The following is a 15,425-nucleotide window of genomic DNA, read 5'->3' as shown; positions in this document are numbered from 1 at the left end:
CTCCAATAAACAGCCGCCATCTTCGATATTGGACCACCATCTTGATTATTCAGTTTGCTTTTTTTGGACACAGGAAATCCTCCCTGTACCAAATATGCTCATATTGAATAATTTATTAGCCAAAAACACCATTGAAAAGCCGTCATCTTTGATTCAAAACCGCCATCTTGTATATTCTTGTCGCCAGTTTTGGAATCTAGACTTTTTCGCCATACCAAAAATAATCATATTGCATTGTTTTAAAGCCTAAAGCTCCATTAAACAGTCGTCATCTTGAAGTTTGATATTTTGGTCGTCATTTTTGGACTCCAGACATCTTTCCCATATCAAATATACCATGATGCATAGTTCTAGAGCCTACAACTCCATTAAATAATCTCCATCTTAAATTTGAAGTAGCCATCTCTGATTTTAGACCGCCATCTTGGATATTTTGGTTGCCATTTTTGGACTCCGGACATCTTCCCAATACAAAATATACCCATATTGCACGGTTGTAGGGCCTAAAACTTCATTAAACAGCCACCATCTTGAATTTGGAGCCGCCATCTTGTATTTTAGGGCGCCATCTTGGATATTCTGGTCGCCATTTTTGGACTACGGACATCTTCCACATACCAAATACACCCATATTGCATGGTTTTGGAGCCCAAAACTCGATTAAACAGTCGCCATCTTGAATTTGGAGCCGCCATCTGGGATTTTAGGCCGCCATCTTGTATATACTGGTCACCATTTTTGGACTCCGGACATCTTCCGTATACCAAATATACCCATATTTCATTGGTTTAGAGCCTAAAACGCCATTAAACAGCCGCCATCTTGAATATGAAGCCGCCGTATTGGATTTTAGTCCGCCATCTTGGAAATTCTGGTCGCCATTTTAGGAGTGCAGACTTCTTCCCCTTTTCTAATGAGTGTAATCAGTTTTGTACCTTTTGATTCCGCCTCAATTGGGTATTCTGCATAGGAGGTTCGAGGGTTGTTGATATCCGCACAAAATTCGTCAACCATGTTAAAGGTTACAAAAATCACCGAAGTTTGATGTGTCGTATGATGGGGCTTGGTTCAGTTTTATATACGGCCAGTTCTACCGGTGCTGGTCCGGATCACTGTAATGGCCATAACTCCGGAACGCCTTGACCGATCCGAACCATTTTTAATAGCAAATAATGCGGTAATTCCGGTTCGATTCGAGCTATAATCCGAAAAATCGGCCAATGGAAAGTGCCTTAAAAGTGAGTGAACTTATTTTGCGCACATACATACATACATACACACATACAGACATCATCTCAAATCATCGAACTCAGTCGATTGGTATATGTAACTTGATCCGCTGAGCCTTTTTTCGAAAAATCGTTTTTTGAGTGAACATATAGCCTTTCCAATGCACTTAGTGTACGATAAAGGCAAAAAAAACGAAACATATATTTAAGGAAGTTCTGCAACAGCTCTAAACATGTTTTCCGATGCTTGATAAATTTTCTCTAAAGTTGCAAATGCTGAGAAAACGAGTATCGACTTATTTTTTATTACTTAGTGAGTATTTGTTTGCAATTTATTTCTATGTAGGAACTTCGTCCACAGAGCTTCCAAATAACTACAATTGGGGTATTTAGAAAGGTTCTGAGTAATCCTATTGTAGAATTTTGGAAATTTGTGAAGGTAAATCTGTTTATCTTTGCAAGTCTGAGCTTATAAAGTTAAGTTCTGAAACAGTTGGTTCAAGCACCCAGTCTAGCGAATTGAGTTCAAGTTTCACCAGAGGTTCATGGATTTCTTTGCAGCTTTATTGTTTAACTTTTTAAATTGTCAAGAGATTTGTGCTCTACGTTTGCGACGAAAAAGATTTTGTTCAGGAAAACTATTACAGATTTTTGTTTTTACAAAAAAAAATCTGGATATAGAGGAATTTATGGTTCTCAGATATGACCTTCAAACTTTTCATACCAGATTAAATACGACGAAGAGAACGACGAACGAAGAGAAATAAAAATTGCTAAAAATGAGCATGAGCATGAGCATGAGCATGATTGACCGCCCGCGGTTGCTCCTCTGTTATTGCAAGGACAACTGCATTTACACAAAGAACCAACAGATGATGCTTGGGATTGACTTTCTCTTCATTGTGTAAATGCTGCAATCCCAATACTTTTCAATAAGCAATACCAGCGCCGGCCGCGTCCGAATGCAGGTCAATTGAGGATAGGGAAGGAAATGATGACGTGATTCTCGCTTAGGCCAATAACCGAGGAATTCTCTGCGTTACTACGAGAAATCACTAGGAGTTTGGACAGGGGAAATGGAGATGTGTTGAGGATTTTGACGTTGTAAACAAATGTAATGTTTTGATTCGCGATTAATAATGCGCTCGCGAAGAAATACCCTTCTAAACCTTGGACGACGAACGCGATCTATTGTGCCTCAAAACTCACCCTACGTAAGTTATTCATTCGCAACTAAGGAGAACACAATGCTAAACACCGACGCATCTGTAGTTTGCGTTTCCGCGCGAGACAATGCTGAACGCGATCGATTGACAAGTATTAACAAAATAACACGGGATAAATAAATCAGAAAGATCTTACCGCATGGTTCGCCGTCTATCTTTTACCGACCCTCTCTTTTATCCAGAAATTCATGCAACGTTTATTTGAGTCAAAACATTTATTCATTTGGGCTAAAATATTACAAATGTCGACACCGAAGATGACGAACCATTCATATTTTTGTGTACATGCAAAAAATGAAAGAAAAATATTTATTACCAACTAAATGTGCATTTGGAACTAGCGCCGACACATGACGTGACGAACTTTTCAATATTTGTTAGATAAATACACAAAACCCAGTGCAGAATTTTATACATCCTATAGCATTAATTATTGTGATAAAATGGAACGAGCTCACCAATAAGCATACTTCGAAGTGTCCAGTGCGTATGTGCTGCAGCATCTTCCACAAACTGGCCTCGAAATCACACTGAACCGCTACAACAACACACGGGTACGACGATGTGCACATTCAAATTGTCGACGACGACGCGGCCGATCCGAATGAAAAAAGCGGCACTTCCACTTTGCCTCCAAAAAACACTTAACCGCCCCGTACGAAGACGAGCACGCTCGCAGGACGACGACGCGATGCAACGACGAACCAAGACAGACTGAAATGTCATCCGCTGCTGGCATCACACTACGGACTCGCACGAAAACTAGTTTTTTTATCTCTAAAAGCACACACAGGACGACGACGCGATGCAACTACGAACCAAGACAAACTGAAATGTCATCCGCTGCTGGCATCACGCGACCGACTCGCACGAAAACTAGTTTTTTTTTCCTCTAAAAGCACGCACACAGGACGACGACGCGATGCAACGACGAACCAAAACAGACTGAAATGTCATCCGCTGCTGGCATCACACTGAAATAAAAATTGCTAAAAATACCCAAAAACACCTTGTTGTTTGAAATTATACAAACATTAAAAAAAAAAATATGAAAAGAAATTTATTGATTGAGTTCACGGGAAATTCTAGTAAAATTTCAGCCAAAATTCCCATCACGAAGTTCTGCATTGTAAATTCCTTCAGAAACAATCCCCCAAGATTTTCATCCAAAAAATCGTACAAAAATTATTTCATGGAGTTCCATTTCTCTAGTAGTTTAATCGAAAAGTGATTTAGAATTTGAAATAAACCACGTAAATTTCTCCAGAATTGCATTCAAGAATAACCTGCTAAAAACTGTTCAAACTACACGGATTCACAGGAAAATATATAAGAATCGCTCCCGAGAAATCATGCAGAAATCGGTGTAATAATCTCATGAAACTTCACCGAAGGTCCACCTATTTTTTTTGTGAGCCTTTTCACATATTCCTTGACGTGACTTTCCTGAGATATTCTGATCAATTCTTCCAAATTCTCACACAGGAATGAGAAATGTCAAGGAATTCGTGAACAAAATTTCATGATTTTTTTTTATTTTTTTTTTATTATTTTTATTCAGGGATTTTAATCCCAGAGCGCATTTTTTTTTTGTCTAAAACCTTGCAACTGATGATGTTGAAGTAAAGTCTAGGATAGGCTGAAAAACTTTGCCGAAGACCGCGAAGTGATCCGACATTTGTGAAACAAGTTGAACGCTTGGTAAATTAGACCAAAAATTTAGTGTTATTCCTTTTCAAGTTAAATGTTAAGCACCATCAGAAGATATGAAGGCTATAACTTTGGTCACAAGGGTCGGATCGCTTTGCGATCTTCGTCAAAGTTTTTGGGCACGTCCAAGGCTATATTTCAACACCATCGATTACATGATTTAAGAAAAATGTAAATCTGCTATGAGAAAAATTGCGAAAAAGAAAAAAATTCTCCAAAGAGATGAACCAATTAAACCAATGAACTAATTTTTTAGTAATGTTTTTCTGAAATTCTTTTGGTCAAATCGAGAGAAATGCTGCCCATTCTACCATTTCTACCAGTATAAACTCTTAAAATTTTTACATCTTTTAACAATGGTTGGATTTTTTTTTACACCATTCTTTCAAAACAATCGTTACCAGTGCACAGTGAATTAAAAAAAAATTGAAAAAAAAACTTATAACACGTATACATGCAAAGCCACCCTTGTGCAAAAACTCCAAAAACAATAGACGGTGGACACTACGATGCTTGAAAAAAACCCTGTAAAAAAAAGCTGTTTAAAAATTCTAGAAGGAAATTTATTAAAATTTATCTAGACCACTGCTCAAAAGCTCACATTCGATTAGCTGCAGATGGTACACCAGAACTTTGAGGTAGGTCGGGAGTGCACAAATCACGTTTTTTTTAGATAAATGGTATTACCTAAATAGATTTCAAAGTATCAGAATAAGTCGGTTCAGGCGGTACGTTCTCCATCGGATGGGAGTCTTGTGCTTTCCAGGAATTTCAGGCGGTTTCAGTGATCTTCTAGGAGGTGGGTTAGGATGAGTTTTGGAGCGATTTCAAAGTGTTTCGAGTGATTTCAGAGGCTTTCAAGGGGCTCAGAGACTATCAGCAGTGTTTCAAAAGGGTTTCTAGTAGGTTTCAAGAGGATTTTCATAAGGGAGTTAGTGGCGTTGACGAGAACTTTGAAGAATTGCAAAAGGGTTTCAATGCGTTTCAGTGATTTTCAAGGGGCTTCAGTAGAGCTAGAGTCTGTGGGGTCTCGATCGGTCGTTTGCGTTTCAAGTTATTCCAAAGCGTTCCAAGAGATTTTAGAGGCTTTAGGGTATGGCATTTTTAGGCATTTCAGTGGATTTCAGGAGACTTCATTTCGCACCAGTGGATTTGATTAGAGTTTAATGAGATCTTAGGGGGGTTTCAATGCATTTTGGGGCGTTTCAGTGGATTTGAGGGGATTTCAGGAAAATTCAAAAGGTTTCAGAGAGTTTCAAGGAGCTGCAAGGGGCGTCGACAAAGTTTAAGGAAATTTTCGAGGATATCAGGGTGTTTTCTGAGGCGTTTTGATAGGTTTCAGAGGGAACTCTGTGGGTTTCAGATGGGTTTCAAAAAGTTCCATGGCGTATTATGGAGTTTCTGGAGGTTTCTGGCGACTTTTGGGGAGAAATTAAAAAAAAAAAACTAAAAGTATGAGCCTATGTGAGTACGAACCTTAGACGCCTTCGTGATAAAGTGGGAGATAACTTGTTTCAATTTTAGAATAGATTATCTATACTCAAGGGAGTTCTTGAAGACCCCAAACAAACAGTCGTTGAGATCACTGCTGGAGAATTTCCAAGAATTTAAATCAGAATGAAAAACGTATCGACGAGTGAAGAATGGCAAAACTCTCGTCGGGAAACATGATAACATTTTGAGCAAACTTCGAATTTCATCTTTTAGAAATTTTAAAGAAGTGCACCACGAAGCAGTTTATTCCCAAAAAGTGCACCGCGGTGAAAATGGTCTGAAAGTCCCTAGCGGCTTTCCGATGGTGAGCTCATTATTTATGGTTCTTGATTTATCCGCTAGGTGACACCAACTGCGTTGTAAGTGTTTTTACCCTTTGTGCCTCATGAATAAATGCACGCAGAAGAATATCTTCTTAAGCATTGTAATGTTCAGTAAAGTGAAGATTTGTGCTGAAAACATGTCTGAAGACGGTAGTCATACTAAAAAATGCACCATTCAATATATAATCTTATAACATAATTTTAGGCCAAAAGCTTGATAGTGGCATATAACAAAATTTTGAAGTAAACCAGCAAAACCCCAAAATTGGTTTGCAAACATATATAAGTACTGTCAGAAATTGAGGACGAAATTGAGTATACTTCATGTGTATTGCACTATGTTATGATACACAAGTAGTACCAGCCCAGACAACTATGACTCGCATAAGGATACACGCACTACAAAGTACTTTTTGAAATTACTATCGCATACATGTACGGCGAAACGACAATTTGCATCGTATATGATGTTATTGCGGTGTGTCTGCTGAAGTCTTTTGAAAATAAAAGTCATCTCATATAATGTATGACTACAACGCAGAAATAGAATGTCCTTTTATGTTATGTTGAGGTGGACATACCTTACTCAAAAAAGCGTGCGAGCGAACTCATAAAGTGCGATGATTATACGACTTCATGTGGTACTTTATCTCATTGCACAATGGGAAAAAATAGGTATAAAACGCGAATAAATTCAATAGCTCTGCTCGGAGTGGATGGAATTAAATGAATTTTTGACACAAACTGCATAAATCTCTACAGTTTCAGATAAGGAGGGTGTCATTCGCCGCACGATGCTGGAAATCAGTGTATCGGGCCCATTTTACCCCACTCTCTCTCTTTTTCACCTTTTTCGAAAAATCCTGGTGTGTAAAATAAATGATTTATTTAATTCGTGCTTGTGTAAAAACTTCCGCAGTATCTAATGGAGCTGGTTTGACTCACCGCACGGCCTCAAAAATGGAAATATCCTCAAATAACCCCGATGTCCCCTACTTCTTTAAAATTGCACGTGCATCTCCGCCCGGAGTGGAACGCAATTGATAAGAGCAGGACCAACCTTATGTCAAATTGCCAATACTATGGAAGTTTTACACAAATACGAGTTAAATAAGTAATTTATTTTGCACGCCAGTCGGGAATAGCTGAGGATTTCCTCAAAAAGGAGTGTAAGAGAGAGAGCGGGGTAAAACGAGCCCAGTACACTGATTTCCAGCTTCGTGCGGTGAATGACACCCTCGTTATCTGAATCTGTAGAGATTTTTGCAGTTTGTGTCAAAAATTTATTCAAATCCATCCACACCGAGCAGAGATATTGAATTTATTCGCGTTTCATGCCTTTTTTTTCCACTGTGCATTGTGACAGTTTAACTCGCATAAGTGTATGAATGAAATCGCATCAATGTAAAGACAAACTCTTTAAAGTGTGCATACGAACTCTTATAAGCGTGAATCGTTTATGATGACGTAATGCGATTTCATTTGTGCCAACAAAACAAGAAATGAAGTTTGACTGCGAGATAAGTGCCAAATAGCTACGAGAAAGTGAACAGCTATCATTATTGTGGCTTTTTTTGTCAACCTTTTGCTTTCTTCTTCTTCTTCTTCTTCTTTATGGCTCGACGACCTCACTGGGATTTGGCCTGCCTCGCTTTTAGTGTTCTTTGAGCACTTCCACAGTTATTAATTAAAGGGCTTTCTTTGCTTGCCATTTGCATGAATTTGTATATTGTGAGGCAAGTACAACTATACACTATGTCCAGGGAGTCGAGAAAATTTTCCCGGCCGGAACGGGAATCGAACCCGCCGTCGCCGGATTGGCGATCCATAGCCCTAACCACTAGGCTAACTGAAGGTTAACACTATATCTTGGAATTTCACAACTATTTTTTTTTTATAAATTTGCCTCTCACTTCAGCAAGAGTTCCTACGTTAATACCAGACCTTGGAATAACTTCAAGAAATCCACTAGAATTTTTTTAGAAAAATTCACGGGAAATTCCAGTAATTCTAATTTTAATCATAAAGCTCTGGAGTACATGTCTCTTAAAAAATAAAAAATGAACTCAGAAATAAAGTGATTTTAAATATCTCAAGAAACATCTCCAAGAAGTGATCAAGGACTCCAGTATCCCACGTAAAACTTCTCAAGAATTCCATTACAAAACGCTACACGGATTTGTAGTATCTAGAGTAAGCAAATCAAATTAAATCCAATATAACGCACATCTGAGTGCATTATTTTTAGCATAAAAGATGAATACTTTGAGGTTTTTCGGTGCTTGACAGCTAGAGCAAGGATTTTGCAGTTTTGTGAACGTTGTTCTGCCGAACGGATTAAAATAGTGTTTCGGTTGATGGAAAATCAGCCGTTTCAATGCATTTAAATGAATTTCAGGGATGTTTAAAGGATTTCAGGAAACTTTCGAGAGCTTCAATAGAGTCTATTAAGGGAAGTATATGGGGATCTCATGGGAGGTTTTCTGAGGAGTTTGTAAGCGTATCGAAACATTATGGTGAACTTAAAGGGATTTTTGGGAATTTCTGAAGGTTTTAGGGGGTTCAGGGAGCTTCAGGAGTCTTCTAAAGGGTTTCAATGTGGATCAGTGTCTTTCAGAAAGTTGGCGAGGACTTTTAGCGAGAAATATATAAGTATGATCCTATGTGAGTACATACCTTATTCGTTATGCACCAAGAGATAACTAGTTAAAATTGCAGATTCGATGATCCATACTCAAGTACTCAAGGGAGTTTCCAAAGACCCAAGGGAGTTTGTGGATACATTAGCAAATTTTAAGAAAGTTCTTAGAGAAATTTAAAAGAAAATATTTAAACGGATGGTCTTGAGTGTTTCTGGCAATTTTGCGATTTTTTGTGAATGTTATGATGAAGTTCTCGTCAAAAAAAAAATGAGAAGGGGTTTTAAGAGATTGGAAGGGGTTCTGAACAGATTTCTATAAACATTACTGTGGATAGTTCTTTTGAAACTCGTAGATAAATTTCAGAAATGAATACTTGTCCACTTTTTAATAGATTATTAGGTGCTATCCGTAGAATTACTGCTGCAATAATCTAGGTTTTATCTAAAACTTCTGGAGAAAACTCTGCCAAAAATGAAAAAAAAAATCTTTTTTTTTTGTATTTTTTTTAATTAATGCCTCTTAAAGAATTTGTTTAAAAATTCCACGAATACTTATTGAAAGATTCTTTTTTGATATATAATTGCAAAGCAGAGTTGAACAAAAAACAGAAAACGTGCGGGTTAATTAAATAAAACAGCAGAATTCCTTCAGAAAATTATGACAGAATTGCATAGCTGTTTTCCCGGCGTATCTATTTAAACATTTTGAAGAATTACAGAAAATAATAATGCTTATTTTGAACATCTAATGATCAAAGTCTCAGAAGAAATTCTGAAGGAATTCTTAACTTCTTTGACTTTTTTGAAATGTTGTTGATGATTTCAGGCATCAATTCTGATTCATTGTCGGTAGCGACTGAGGAATCTGAAAATCTGGAAACGTAGGGTAAAAGGGTATAATGCGCCCCACAGGGGCAAAACGCCCCTCTTCATTTTCCAGCGATTCAAGCGCTTCTCGCATGCGTGATCGATTAGAAATCTCAAATATTGAAGAATTATTGCTATCCATTGGTGGATTGGTACAGAAAAGCAATAAAAATAACAAAAAGTCTGAAATCGAGGCTTTTGGCGTAATATTTTACCTCTTATGAGCTGTCTTCATTGTAAACGAAGCTAGTTCTGTTCGCTTGGGTTACTTTGAAACTTTTATGCAGTTAAACATTTGTTAAAAGACCTTCCTAGGATAAGCATGTGGTGGAATTATCCCCTGGGACAGTTTTACTACGGGGCTGGACGTTTTTCTTTTGATGGGGCGTATTGGCCCGTTTGTTTTGAAAAGGCAAATTTTGGAACGTTTTCGAAAAACGTTCCAAAGCTTCCATAGCCACCTCTCGTAAGACAAAGTTCGCATGCAACACTTCACTAACTTTAGTAACAACGATTTGCAGTGAACAATAGATGGAATAAGGCGCCAGTTTCAGATATATTGCCATTCCTGCTTAGGGGGGGCATATTATACCTGTTTACCCTACCGGTTGGGCAATCTCTGGTGCAATCAAACCATTGTATTGTATATTCTCCTTCAATAGAACATTCGATAGATTAAATATCTTATTCTGAGAATTATAAGTTTTAATAGTATTCATATCCACGTTCAAAGTAATTTCTTGAGCATGTTATTTTCTTTTTTTCAGTTATATACAAGAGAAAATATGATGGTTCAGTTGCCCAACCGAAAAATTGTCTGGTTTTTGGATTTATACCAAAAAAACAAGTTCAGAGTAGGTTTTCACATTTTTTGAAATTTTTTGTTTTGAGAAATTTTGCAGTGAAAATACATAAAAAGTACTGGCGATATTTTTTAAAACAACTCTTGACGAAAATGACGCACAATTTGTTGTTAGATTACCTGAAGAATTGTGAAGAAATGCTGGAATGAGTTATCTCAAAGATTTAATACATTTTAAAAAGTTTCGTAATTAAGCACATCAGAGATGAACCAGCCGCCGGCTGAAAATCTCTTTAATAAAGATAAATAATAATAATAATTATGCACATTATTGGACTTTTACCAACAACAATTTTTAAAAATATATACTTTCAAGGACTTCTCCAAAAAAATATTTTAAAGGTAATGTTAGAAATTAAACCAAGAATTAACCCATAATGCAGGAAATAATTCACCACACATTTTTGCCCGACGCGTAAAGTCCACAAGCAATATTCCATGAGTTGCGCCATAATTTTCCAAGAAATTTATTCAAAAATCAAGGAAATCCGTCGATAACACCTTTCAAGACCTTCAGGATTCTTACCGAAACTTTTTATGAAAACTCTGCCATTAGTTACTCCAAGTATTTTGCAAATATTTTCCGAATACTAAATGTTACTAGCTGACTAAATCATCATTCGGTAAAAACATTTAAAAAAATCACAAATACAAAGAAACAAAAAAAAATTAGAAAAAGTAGAGAATAGAGACTTTTAAGCTAAAAAGTGACTTAAGTTGAAACATCCTGAAAATAGGAACTTTATAGTAAATCGCTACCAGGCCTGTGATAATAAACTGATTGATTTGGGATCTAGAATTACCAGCAGATTGAGGGATTTTCGATGTTGAACTTTTTTTTTTTTTTTTTATCTGTATTAACGAGATTTTTAGCCCTAGGCTAGTTCATCTCGGGGCCCACGCTTTACTTCCCTTCCGAAGGAAGAACCCACATTTTTGTGAGTTTGTCGGGAGTGGGATTCGATCCTAGGTCCTCGGCGTGATAGTCAAGTGTTCTAACCATCACACCAGATCCGCTCCCATGTTGAACTGATTGATTGTGGCGGTGTAGTGATTCCTAAAACTATTGAACTTCTAAACTTTTTACTAATACACCAATACAGCATTATTTTGAAATGGATTGGTTGTTTATCAAAGTAATACAGTGTCCATTATGCGAAATTGATTACTATTCAGGTAGTACCAAACTACATAACTTATTTTTGTGTCCAATCCCAAACTTACCCCACGAACCGGTACCCGCAAGAGGCTCACTTTCCCCGCTGCCATTCATCAGAAGAAGTTAAGGGTTAGCAATTTGCAAAGCAGTAAAACTTTGGCGGAGGATAATGACACACATCACCGACCGACGACTTTGTGCTTGGTGAATGGTGATGGACCACGTTTGGTTAGGTACTTGGACCTGGACACCCAGAGGCCAACAACAGGTGAGATATGGTTATGCAGCTAAAATGAGATGTTTATTACCACCAGCGCGCTTGTTGCGTCGTCGTTTGGTGTAGTTAGTCACATCATTGCCGAATGGGTTAGTTGTTAAGTTGGTTACATTTCACTGCTGGCTGCTGTGCTTAGGATTTAAAACACTTGAACTGGGGGTCGTCACCGAATGAGGTCCGGTTAATGGGGGAACGGTTGTCGACAAAAATTTGCATAATTGCTCCCCGAAATTATGCAATCGAACGCAAATTATGATTATTCATGTTGGTTGCCGCGCGCGCACCGCCGTGAATCAGAGCAGAAGACCGCGGTTCGGTGCGTGGCGTGGTAGACGCGGCAAGCAAAGGACGCACCAATCGATTCAGTGGACAAATAAAACCGGTCATCCATCGAGTGGAGCGGAAATTACTTACCCGCCGAACGGTCAGCGGCTCTTGCAAATAGGTCGCCACGAAATGGGCGCCAATGATGAAAAATATTTCCAATAAATATTTATGGCGATGATTTTAATTCGAACGAGCGAGATGACCAAATTACACTCTTTTTAAATGAGTGTGTGTGTGTAGAGTGGGAGGGATGGTCATCGCTAATGATTACTTCAGTTTAACAACTACGACTTCGTTTGAGAGTTCGACACTGTTTTGATTAAGTAAAAAGGTATCAATTTGTCAAGAAGAATTTGCAACATTAGTACACAGATATAAGTCTAAAAAGTATAACAAGATTCACAGAAGCTATTCTATTCCAAAATAAAAAAAAGAAAACTGAACTTCTCAAACCTTAAATATTGTAAGCTTATGATGCAATCCACTATACTGACTGCTGCACTGCATCATCACCGGCTATTTGCCCATCCCCTTACCGTTCGACCTCGGCTGTCCATTTTCAGACGCGCTCAGGATTTTTTCCCACGCTCCACCCACATCCGCGAGTTTCATACACCGCCGTGCAACGCAGTAGTGCACAAACCGGGCGGTGCGGTGGCGTACTTTCAATCGAATCGATCTCGCACAGGGGATATTGCCGAACAACTAACCGGTGCACTGTGCAGTCAGTCGGTGGTGTAGTAATTAGTTCTGTTCCAAAAAGCGACGACGACATCCTCTGAAACTGAGTGTTCAACTTCGTATGAGTCGTGGTGGGTGAGGGAGTATTGGACCAGATGCTCGCGGGACGACAATCCTTGATTGTAGACCACTCAGTGCCGTCGCGTTTGACTGCGGTCAGTCGAAAAATATTAATCGGAATCCGAGTGCATTTTAATGGGTTGGTTGGTAGTACAGAGTATAGAGAGGCGGGTGGAAGTGCCAACGCATTCTGATTGGGATGCTTTGCATACCAGTTCTTCGTTTGAGTACAGTTGATTGCGCCACTACTGGCACCGTTCTCTGCATGGATTTCGTCATGCGTGATAGTTACAATCGAATCATGGTTCATACATGCAATTAAGGTGATCATGTGGAGTGCGAAGAATGAGGGTAGTTGCTGAGATTATGAGTGTATTCAATTAGTATTAGTTTTTCACAGACAGTATTGCATATTGAAAAAGCGCCGTCTAGAAGAAGCGGAGTACGAGGAAATGGAACTGCTATGGCGTTCCCATGAAACACGGAAGTTCTACGAAACGCATCCCGTAACGGCTTCGTGCCGCGAACCGAAATATGCAGGAATGAGGACGAAGGCCCCTTGACGGACGGACGTGAGGTGATCAAAAGGTGGAAGCAGCACTTCGACGAGCACCTGAATGGCGTAGAAGACGTAGGCACGAGAGACCACGACAACGGAGGGAACGCGACTACACCCATGCAGCAGAGGACGGAAATGAGTCGCTCAGGGAAGTTAAATATTGCATCCACCAGCTCAAAACCAACAAAGCAGCTGGTACAGATGGTATTGCAGCTAAACTCACCATTTTTAATGCTGCCTACAGAGTACTATCCCAGATCATCTTTCATCTTCTGTCACGATCCAACGAATGAGTATGTGGCAAGTTATCAAGCCGGCTTCATCGACGGCCGGTCGACAACGGACCAGACCTTCACCGTACGGCAAAACCCCCAGAAATGCCGTGAATACCAGGTCCCATCGCATCACCTGTTCATCGACTGCAAATCGGCATGCGACAGTATCGAATGCACAGAACTATGGAGAATCGTGGACGAAAACGGCTTTCCTGGAAAGCTGACTAGACTGATTAAAGCAACGATGGACGGTGTGCAAAACTGCCTAAGGGTTTCGGGTGAACTATCCAGTTCATTCGAATCTCGCCGGGGACTGCGACAAGGTGACGGACTCTCATGCCTACTCTTCAACATCGCCCTGGAAGGTGTGATGTGACGAGCCGGGCTCAACAACCAGGATCCGGGCACTTTGTGTGCTCTGCGGACGACATGGACATTATCGCCAGAACATTTGGGACGGTGACAGTGCTGTACAACCGCCTGAAACACGAAACAGCAAAGGTAGGACTGGTGGTGAATGCCTCAAATACAAGTACATGTTGGTAGCCGGAACCAAACATGACCGGATCCGTCTACTATCCAGACGATAGACGGGGATACCTTCGAGGTGGTGGAAGAATTCGTCTACCTCGAAACCTTACTGGCGGCTGACAATAATGATATTCCACCATCTATTCCTTAAAAAATCAGTTCCTACAGGAATTCTTTAAGAGGTTGAAAAGGAGTTCCTCTAGTGATTCGTTCACAAGTTTCATCAAAGATTCCTTTAGTTATATTTTCAGCAATTCCCCAACAGATTCTTGCAGGAAGTTCTCCTAAGGCTCCTCCGGGTATTCATCCCGAAATTCCTCTTCAAATTTTTTACACGAATAATTTTTGAAATTTTTGTTGGCCAGGATTTCTCTGTATTATTCTCTGTATATTCTTCCAGGGTTCTTTCAAGCTCCTCCTCCGCGGACCCAGCAAACCAAAGATCACATAAGGATGTTAATTTCAAATTGTTTTGATATACAGCTCAAGTTGAAATTATAAAAAAATGCAATAACTGGTCATCTGCAATCATTTACGAAGCCAGCAATTTCATCCGATCATGTTTTACGTCTTGCATAACTTCAACTTCAAATGGACAATAATGTAATTTCAAAATAGCATTCTTATACAATCTGTTCTGTAGTAGTTGCGATCATATTGTAATCTATGGTGTTTGATTGTTTATAAGTTCATTTTTGTAAATCCGAAATTATACAGAGGAAATATGGTTGCGGTGGCAGTGGAAAGTGAATAGTTTGATGCTTGAAAAGATTTTAAACTGAATTCGAAGAGAATTCAGGTGATATACTCCGTTTCCCTATCTACCTGGGTATCCATTACGTCAACGCTGAACCACGCCCGTGCTGGTCGTATCAAATTCCTCGTATTTTTGGTAAGGATTTTTCTTATCCCGGACGATCGTAAGCATTAGCTTTTCCATCACTTCCCGGTTTTGTGTTTATATATTTTTCGACTTTATCACCCGCACTAAGTGTTCACAAACCAGTCCGTAAAATACTTATATTAGCTAAAATTCTGCACTTTACAACATCAAATGAGCGGCTCAGTGGTAGAGTATCTGGATACAAAGCTGTTGGTAGAAATATCAAGACTCGCAAATCGATTTGTTTACGTTTTTCATTTT

The sequence above is a fragment of the Aedes albopictus genome, chromosome 3 (assembly GCF_035046485.1).
Source record: "Aedes albopictus strain Foshan chromosome 3, AalbF5, whole genome shotgun sequence".
NCBI classification, from domain to species: Eukaryota; Metazoa; Arthropoda; class Insecta; order Diptera; family Culicidae; genus Aedes; species Aedes albopictus.
The sequence above is the reverse complement of the archived record's forward strand: the minus strand, read 5'-3'. Positions refer to the sequence as shown.